Source organism: Desmodus rotundus, chromosome 4 (assembly GCF_022682495.2).
Source record: "Desmodus rotundus isolate HL8 chromosome 4, HLdesRot8A.1, whole genome shotgun sequence".
Classification (NCBI taxonomy): Eukaryota; Metazoa; Chordata; class Mammalia; order Chiroptera; family Phyllostomidae; genus Desmodus; species Desmodus rotundus.
The window spans coordinates 75,726,880-75,736,463 of record NC_071390.1 but is presented as its reverse complement, the minus strand read 5'-3'; the positions used below and the strand labels follow the sequence as shown (position 1 = coordinate 75,736,463).

Below are 9,584 nucleotides of genomic sequence, written 5' to 3'. Positions count from 1 at the left end.
TAGGATTTCATAGCCCTGGTAGAAGCTGGATCAAAAAATAAAAAATAATAAATCCAATAGTGTATTAACATTTTTTATTCATTTGCCATATTGACAGTGAAAATACAAATTTGCTCTAAGTGTACAGACTCTCAAGCAACAATGTCCAGGCTTTCTTCATTCGCCATGCTGAGAGATGTAAAAGTTCAAGGGTCAAACAATACCACATGTACATGCTTCAAAGACCGTCTAAGTTAGAGTGTTCACTATTAGCTAAGATATCTTTGGAATACTTACGTACAACAGTGTGAAGTAAATTTTTGAAAAATAAAACTTTAGTGGAATAATCTTGAAGAATAAACCAGAGAAACAAAATGTTACCAGTTTTAGGTATCAACCAGTTTGTTTCAGCCAGTTTGAGTCCCTGTTCTAAAATTTAAAACAGTTATCTTTCTGTAATCCAAGAGCTTCTTTTTTTTTTTACAGTTTATGAACTGTTTTCCTACACATATTTTTTTTAATTTTAATTTTTTATTGTTATTCAATTACAGTTGTGTGCCTTTTCTCCCCATCCCTCCACCCCACCCCAGCCAAACCCCCCTCCCTCCCCGAACTCCACCCTCCCCCTTGATTTTGTCCATGTGCTTCTTATCATGTCTGTATCTATGTTATGAAGTAAAGGAGATTTAGGTGAAAAGTTTTTATTTATCTCAACTGCTATATCAACTGCCTATGACTGCACAGCACCATGGTAGTCTAGGAAGTGTTCATGCATAAGGTCATTGCCTTAGCTGACTTAAAATTGCCCCATACAACGGTATGTATCGGTCCTTAGTGAGGCCTTTAAGAAAACTGGTTGAAAAATGAAAAATGAGTTAAAGGAGGCAAATGCAGCATTTGCCTTTAGAGCTATCAACTCAGGAATTCTTCCAATTATTAAACCTTGCAGAAAAGTTATTTTTCTTTCTCAGAATATAGTGACACCAACACTCATTGCAGATCTGGCATTTTTTCATCATCAGTGTCTTGTGAATCACCATCTACTCCATCTACTCTGGTAAATCTACATTCTCATCACCACCCATGTTGTTCATAATCTTGGAGAAATGATCAAAATTGCATGTCTTTATCTTAATCATCTTTCCAGTCTTTCCAATTTTTGAAGTCTACACTAAGCCAACTAAGCTTTACCCTTTCTGTTCTTAACCTTGGCCATGACTGGCCAGATTCTCCTTTTCATAAACAACATAAAATACATCTGACCATTCTTTTATGCTTGAAATCATTCGGATCAAAACAGTTAAAAAGATCAATTTTATTTAGATGTTTAAAATGATCACTTCCTCTAAGACAAGTTAATATAAGTTTGGATTTTTCAAAATTTACATTAACATCTTTACTGTCTTCAACACAAATCCAAGGAAGACATATTCCCTTTGATCACACCACTTTGTAGAAGCAGTTGCATTGTGATCTGGGCAGGGGAATGGGTGATTGGTTGGGAGGCCTCTCTGGTAGCATACTTATATTTGATAAAATAGACTTTCAAATCAGGCTATAGGTGTGGGACTTTATGTGTCTTTCCCTGGGTATGATGCTGGTAAAAGCCAGCCTTGGTATGCAGCCTGGTTCTTTCTGCACAGTCCAGGCTCAGCAGAGGGAGCTACAAGCTGTAGATCACTGATAGTTCCAAACAGGTTGCCCAGGGCCAGTCACAGAGAGTGTCTGACATAGGTCTGAACCACAGTCTTTACAGATCTACCTAATACATGGAAACAAATAGAAAGGAGCAGCCAAAATGTGAAGACAAAGAAACAGGCCCCAAATGAAAGAACAACAAAATCCTCCAGAAGAAGAACTAAATGAAAGGGAGGCAAGCAATTTATCAGATATAGAGTTTAGAGAAATGATTATAAGGATACTAAGCAGCATGAATAAAGACATAGAAATCATAAAAAAAGACCAGTGAGAAATAAAGAATTCAATATCTGAAATAAATAAGACACTGGAAGGAATAAATAGTATGTTAGATGAAGCAGAGGATTGAATCAGTGATTTGGAAGACAAGGTAGAAAAAGTACCCAAGCAGAGCAGCAAAAAGAAAAAAAAAATTTTTTGATGAGAAGAGTGTAAGAAATCTTTGGGAAACCATGAAGCATAACAATATCCACATCATGGAAATACAGAAGAAGAGAGTGAGCAAGGGAATCAAGAACCTATTTGAAGCAATAATGACTGAAAACATCCTTAATCTGGGGAAAGAAAAAGACACACAAGTCCAAGAAGTGCAGAGATCCAAACAAGATGGATCCAAAATAGCCTACACCAAGACCTATCATAATTAAAATGAGAATGCTTAAGGCAAGGAGAGAATTCCAAAATCCAAAAAAGAAAAGACAGTTGCCGAAAAGAGAGCACTAATTACACTGGCATCTCATTTCTCAACAGAAACATTTCAGGCCACAAGGGATTAGCATGAAATATTCAAGGTGATGAAAAGCAAGGACCTACAACCAAGACTACTTTATCCAGCAAGACTATCATTTAAATTGAAGGAGAAATAAAGAACTTCCCAGACAAGAAAAAACTAAGGGAGTTTGTTAATTCCAAACCAGTACTGCAACAAATGTTAAAGGGCTTGCTGTAAGACCAAAACGAAAAAGAAAAAGAGAGGAAAATAGTTTGAATATAAAAATGACAATAAATATGTACCTATCAATAATACCTTAAATGTAAATGACTTATGTGCTACAACCAAAAGACATGGGATAGCTGAATGGATAAGAAAACAAGACCCAATATACGCTATCTCCAAGAGACCCACATCAAATTGATAGATATACACAGATTAAGTAAAAGGTTGGAAAAAGATATTATATGCAAATGGAAAGGGAAAAAATCTGTGGTAGAAATACTTATATTTGATAAAATAGACTTTAAAATCAGGCTATACTAAGAGACAAAGAAAGACACTACATGATGATAAAGAGAAGTAACCAACAAGAGGATATAATCCTAGTAAACATTTATGCACTCAATATTGGAGCAGCTAAGTATGATCAACAGAAGTACAGTAATAGTCAGGGATTTTAACATCCCATTGACTTTAATGGATGGATCTTCCAGATAGAAAATCAATAAGAAGGAAACAGCCTTAAAAGACACATTACATCAAATGGATTTAATTGATATCTTCAGAGCATTTCACCTCAAAGGAGCAGAATAAACATACTTTTCAAGTGCACATGGAATGTTTTTGAGGACACACCACATCTTAGGATACAAAACTAGAATCAATAAATTTAAGAAGATTGAAATCATATTAAGCATCTTCCCTGTCCACAATGCTAAGAAACTAGAAATCAATCACAAGAAGAACACTGAAAAACACGCAAAGACATGGAAGCTAAATAACATGTTATTTAACAATGAATAGGTCAGCAATGAGATCAAGGGAAAGATCAAAAGACACCTTGAAATAAAGGAAAATGAAAACATAATGATCCAAAATCGGTGGGACACAGGAAAAGCAATCATAAGAGGGAAATTCATAGCATTACAGGCCTATCTCAAGAAACAAGAAAAAGTCAAAATAAACAATTCTAACTTTACACTTAAAAGGATATGAAAATGAACAATAAACAAAGTCCAAAGTGAGTAGAAGGAAGAAAATAATAAAGATCAGAGGAGAATTAAATAAGACAGTCTAAAAAAACAATACAAAACATCCACGAATCCAAGAGCAAGTTCTTTGAATATATAACTAAGACTGAAAAACCTTAAACCAGATTCATCAAAAAAAAAAAAAAATAGAAGAGATCCAAATAAATAAAATCAGAAATAAAAGAGGAGAAATAACAAGTGACCACAGATATAGAAATGATTGCAAGAAATATTATGAACAACTAGATGCCAACAAACTGGACAACCTGGTCAAATGGATAAATTCTAGAAACATACAATCTTCCAAAACTATATCAGGAAGAATCAGGGAATCTGAATAGACAGATTGCACCTAGTGAAACTGAAACAGCAAAAAAAACCCCAACAACCCCCCCCCCCAAAAAAAAACCTCCTAACAAACAAAAGCCCTGGATTGGATGGCTTCACAGATGAATTTTACCAAACATTCTGAGAAGAATGAACACTTATGCTTCTCAAACTCCTTCAAAAATTCAAGGGGAGGAAAGACTCCCAAGCTCATTTCACGAAGTCGAAGTTATCCTAATTCCAGAACCAGATAAATGCACTACAAAAAAAAAAGAAAAAGAAAATTTTAGGCCAGTACTCCTGATGAAAATAGATGCTAAAGTTCTCAACAAATACTAGCACACTGAATACAACAATTCATCAAAAAAATCTTATACCATGACCAAGTAGCAGCAAGGCTAGTACAACATTCCAATATCAATAAATGTGAACACCATGTAAATATACTCAACAGGCAACTACTATAAGCGTTCCTCTTAAGATTAGGAACAAGACATGGATGTCTGCTTTCACATTTTTTAAAAAAAATTATTTATTTATTTTTATTCAGTTACAATTGTCTGCATTTTCTCCCCTTCCCTCCACCCCACCCCAGCCAGTCCCACCTCCCTCCCCCACCTCTACCCTCCCCCCTTGATTTTGTCCTTGTGTCCTTTATAGTAGCTCCTATAGACCCCTCTACCCACTATTCCCTCCCCACTCCCCTGTGGCTATTGTTACAATGTTCTTAATTTCACTGTCTCTGGTTACATTTTGTTTCCTTTTTTCTTCTGTTGATTATGTTCCAGTTAAAGGTGAGATCATATGGTATTTGTCCCTCACCACCTGGCTTATTTCACTTAGCATAATGCTCTCCAGTTCCATCTATGCCATTGCAAAGGGTATAAGCTCTATCTCTCTGATGCATAGAATTCCATTGTGTAAATGTACCATTGTTTTTGGATCCACTCATTTGCTGATGGGCACTTAGGTTGCTTCCAGTACTTGGCTATTGTAAATTGTGCTGCTATGAATATTGGGGTGCACAGGTTTTTTGGATTGGTGTTTCAGGGCTCTTAGGGTATAATCCCAGCAGCAGAATTGCTGGGTCAAAAGGCAGTTCCATTTTTAGTTTTCTGAGGAAATTCCATAGTGTTTTCCACAGTGGCCTCACCAGTCTGCATTCCCACCAACAGTGCACTAGGGTTCCCTTTTCTCCGCATCCTCTCCAACATTTGTTTGTGGATTTGTTTATGTTGGCCACTCTGACTGGTGTGAGATGGTACCTCATTGTGGTTTTAATTTGCATCTCTCTGATGGCTAGTGACGCTGAGCATCTTTTCATATGTCTCTGGGCCCTCTGTATGTCTTCCTTGGAGAAGTGTCTGTTCAAGTCCTTTGCCCATTTTTTAATTGGGTTGTATGTCTTCCTGGAGTGCAGTCGTTTGAGTTTTTTATATATTTTGGAGATGACGCCCTTGTCTGAGGTATCATTGGCAAAAATGTTTTCCCATACTGTTGGTTCTCTTTGTATTTTAGTGCTGCTTTCTTTAGCCATGCAGAAGCTTTTTATTTTGATGAGGTGCCATTTGTTTATTCTTTCTTTTATGTCCCTTGCTTTAGGGGACATGTCTGTGAGGATGTTGCTGCGTGGAATGTCTGAGATTGTCCTGGCAATGTTTTCCTCTAGGACTTTTATGGTGTTACGACTTATACTTAAGTCTTTTATCCATCTTGAATTTATTTTTGTGTATGGAGTAAGTTGGTGATCGAGTTTCATTTTTTTTGGACGTAGCTGCCCAGATCTCCCAACACCATTTGTTGAAGAGGCTATTTTTTCTCCATTTTATGCTCCTGCCTCCTTTGTCAAATAAAAATAGACCATAAATACTTGTGTTTATTTCTGGTCGCTCTGTTCTGTTCCATTGGTCTATGTGCCTGTTTTTATGCCAGTACCAGGCTGTTTTGATGACAGTGGCCTTGTAATACAGTTTCATATCAGGTATTGTGATCCCTCCTGCTTTGTTCTTTCTCAAAATTGCTGCAGCTATTCGGGGTTGTTTATGGTTCCATATAAATTTCTGAAATGTTTGTTCTATGTCTGTGAAATATGTCATAGGTACTTTAATAGGGATTGCACTGAATCTATAAATCGCTTTGGGTAGTATGGCCATTTTGATGATGTTAATTCTCCCATTCCATGAGCATGGTACATGCTTCCATTTGTTTGTGTCTTCCTTAATTTCTTTCTTCAGTGTTGTGTAGTTTTCTGAGTACAGGTCTTTGACCTCCTTGGTGAGGTTTATTCCTAGGTACTTTATTTTTCTTGTTGCTATCTCAAATGGGATTTTTTTCCCTGATTTCTGTTTCTGCTGTTTCATTTTTAGTATACAGGAATGCCTTTGATTTCTCAGTATTGACTTTATATCCAGCTGTTTTGCCAAATTCATTTATTAGGTCAAGTAGTGTTTTGGTGGAGTCTATAGGGTTTTCCATGTCCACTATCATGTCATCTGCAAACAGTGACAGTTTCATTTCCTCCTTTCCAATTTGGATGCCTTTTATTGCTTTTTCTTCTCTGATTGCTGTGGCTAGGACTTCCAGTACTATGTTGAATAGGAGTGGTGAGAGAGGGCATCCTTGTCTTGTTCCTGATGTTAGTGGGAAAGCTCTAAGTTTTTTCCATTGAGTATGATGTTGGGTGTAGGTCTCTCACATATAGCCTTTATTATGTAGAAGAATGTTCCCTCTATTCACACTTTGTTAAGCGTTTTTATCATAAATGGGTGCTGTACCTTATCAAATGCTTTTTCTGCATCTGTTGATATGATCATGTGATTTTTGTCTTTGCTGTTGTTTATGTGGTGTACTATGTTTATTGATTTGCGAATATTGTACCATCCTTGCATCCCTGGGATGAATCCCACTTGGTCATGGTGGATGATCTTTTTAATGTATTGCTGGATGCAGTTTGCCAATATTTGGTTCAGGATTTTAGCATGTATGTTCATCAGTGATATTGGCCTGAAGTTTTCTTTCTTTGTTATGTCTTTACCTGGTTTTGGGATTAGGATGATGTTGGCTTCGTAAAACGATTTTGGGAGTCTTCCATCTTCTTGAATTTTTTGAAATAAACTGTGGAGGATGGGGTTTAGCTCCCCCTTAAGTGCTCTGTAGAATTCTCCTGTGAAAAAGTCTGGTCCAGGGCTTTTGTGTGTTGGAAGCTTTTTGATTACTGTTTCAATTGCATCAGGCATTACTGGTATGTTCAGGCTTTGTGCTTCTTCCTCATTGAGTTTTGGAAGGTTATATTTTTCTAGAAATTTCTCCATTTCATCTAGGTTTTCAAATTTTCTGGCATACAGTTCTTCATAGTAGTTTCTTACAATCCTTTGTATCCCGGTGGTATTAGTTGTAGTCTCTCCTCTTTCATTTCTGATTGTGTTTATTTGGGTCCTCTCTCTTTTTTTCTTGATGAGCCTGCTTAAAGGCTTTTCGATTTTGTTTATCTTTTCAAAGAACCAGCTCCTGGATTCGTTGATCCTTGCAATTGTGCTTTTAGTCTCTATGTCATTAACTCTGCGCTGATCTTGGTTAATTCCTTCCTTCTAATTGCTGTGGGTTGTCTTTGTTGTTGTTTTTTGAGTTTTTGTAGGTGTAGGGTTAGGTTGTTTATTTGTAATGTTTCTATCTTTTTAAGGTAGGCCTGTATTGCTATGAACTTCCCTCTCAGGACTACCTTTGCTGTGTCCCATAGGTTTTGGGTTGTTGTGAGTTCATTTTCATTTGTTTCCAGAAACTTTTTGATTTTTTCTGTGATCTCATTTTTCACCCATTCTTTGCTTAATAGCATACTACTCAATCTCCATGTTTTTGAGTGTTTGGGGTTTTTTTCCCTGAGATTTGTTTCTAGTTTCAGTTCCTTATGATCAGAGAAAATGCTTGATATGATTTCAGTGTTCTTGAATTTGTTGAGGCTTGCTTTGTGTCTTATCATGTCATCTATCTTTGAAAATGTTCCATGTACACTAGAAAAGAATGTGTATTTTGCTTCTTTGGATGAAATGCTCTATATATACCAGTTAAGTCCATTTCATCCAAGGCCTTGTTCAATGACACAATACCTTTGTTGATATTTTGTTTAGAAGATCTGTCCATCTTTGACAGTGGGGTATTAAAATCTCCTACTATAATTGTGTTGCTGTCAATATCTTTCTTGAAGTTCTTCAAGATTTTCTTTATGTATATGGGTGCTCCTATGTTGGGAGCATATATATTTACAATGTTTATGTCTTCTTGGTGGATTCTTCCTTTGAGTATTATGAAGTGTCCATCTGGGTCTCTCTTTATGGCCCTTCTTTGGAAGTCTATTTTGTCTGATATGAGTATTGCTACCCCTGCTTTTTTATCCTGTCCGTTTGCTTGGAAAATTTGTTTCCAGCCCTTCACTTTCAGTGTGTGTAGGTCTTTTGTCCTGAGGTGGGTCTCTTGCAGGCAGCATATGTGTGGGTCATGCTTTCTTATCCATTCAGCTATTCTATGTCTTTTGATTGGAGCATTTAATCCATTTACATTTAAGGTTATTATTGATAGGTATTTATTCATTATGATTCTTTGTATCTGTGTTCTTCCCTCTTTCTCTTTTTTCCTTCCTTTCCTTACAGCAGCCCCTTTAGCATGTCTTGCAGAGCTGGTTTGGTGGATGTATATTCTTTTAGACTTCTTTTGTCTGGGAAACTCCTTATTTGGCCTTCTATCTTGATTGAGAGCCTTGCTGGGTAAAGTAGTCTTGGTTGCAGGCCTCTGGTTCTCATTACTGGGAATATTTTTTGCCATTCTCTTCTGGCTTGGAGCGTTTCCATTGAGAAGTCAGTTGCTAACCTTATTGGGCTCCTTTGTATGTTACTTCCTTTTTCTCCCTTGCTGCCTTTAAGATCCTCTCTTTGTCTTGGAATTTTGCCATTTTAACTATGATGTGTATTGCAGTGTGTCTCTTTGGGTTCCTCTTGATTGGGACCCTTTGTGATTCCTGGATTCGTGTGCCTTTTTTTCTCATCAGATTAGGGATGTTTTCCATCATTACTTTTTCAAACAGGTTTTCTATTCCTTGCCCTTCTTCTTCTCCTTCTGGTATTCCTATTATACGGATATTATTACATTTCATGTTGTCCTGCATTTCCCTTATCCTCTCTTCATTCTTTCTGAGCCTCTTTTTCTTTTCTTGCTCATTCTGGGTGTTTTTTTCTACCTTGTCCTCCAGCTCACTGATCCAGTCCTCTGCTGCATCAAGACTGATTTTGATTCCTTCTTCTGTGTTCTTCAGTTCAGAAATTGTATTCTTCATTTCCTCTTGGCCTTTGTTGATAGTTTCTGTTTCCTTTTTCATGTTGATATAGTTTGCAGTGAGTTCATTGTAGTTTGCCTGTAGTTTTTGGTAATTCTATGTGAGCTTAATAAGCTTCCTCATAACCAATTCCTTGAACTCAGAATCTCATAGTTGACTTGACTCTTTTTCATTTAGCATTGTTTCTGAGACTTCCCCCTGTGCTTTCATTTGGGGATTGTTTCTTTGTCTTCCCATTGTTTGTGAGATTCTTCCTCTTAGCCTCTGCTTCTTAAGTTGTTCTGTTCTGACC

General features: G+C 36.8%; 1 pseudogene; it reads right to left on the bottom strand.

The window, feature by feature from the left end:
- Positions 1–969: 969 nt before the first annotated feature.
- LOC112317738 (prostaglandin E synthase 3-like) lies at positions 970–9,292 on the bottom strand (annotated as a pseudogene).
- Positions 9,293–9,584: the final 292 nt, after the last annotated feature.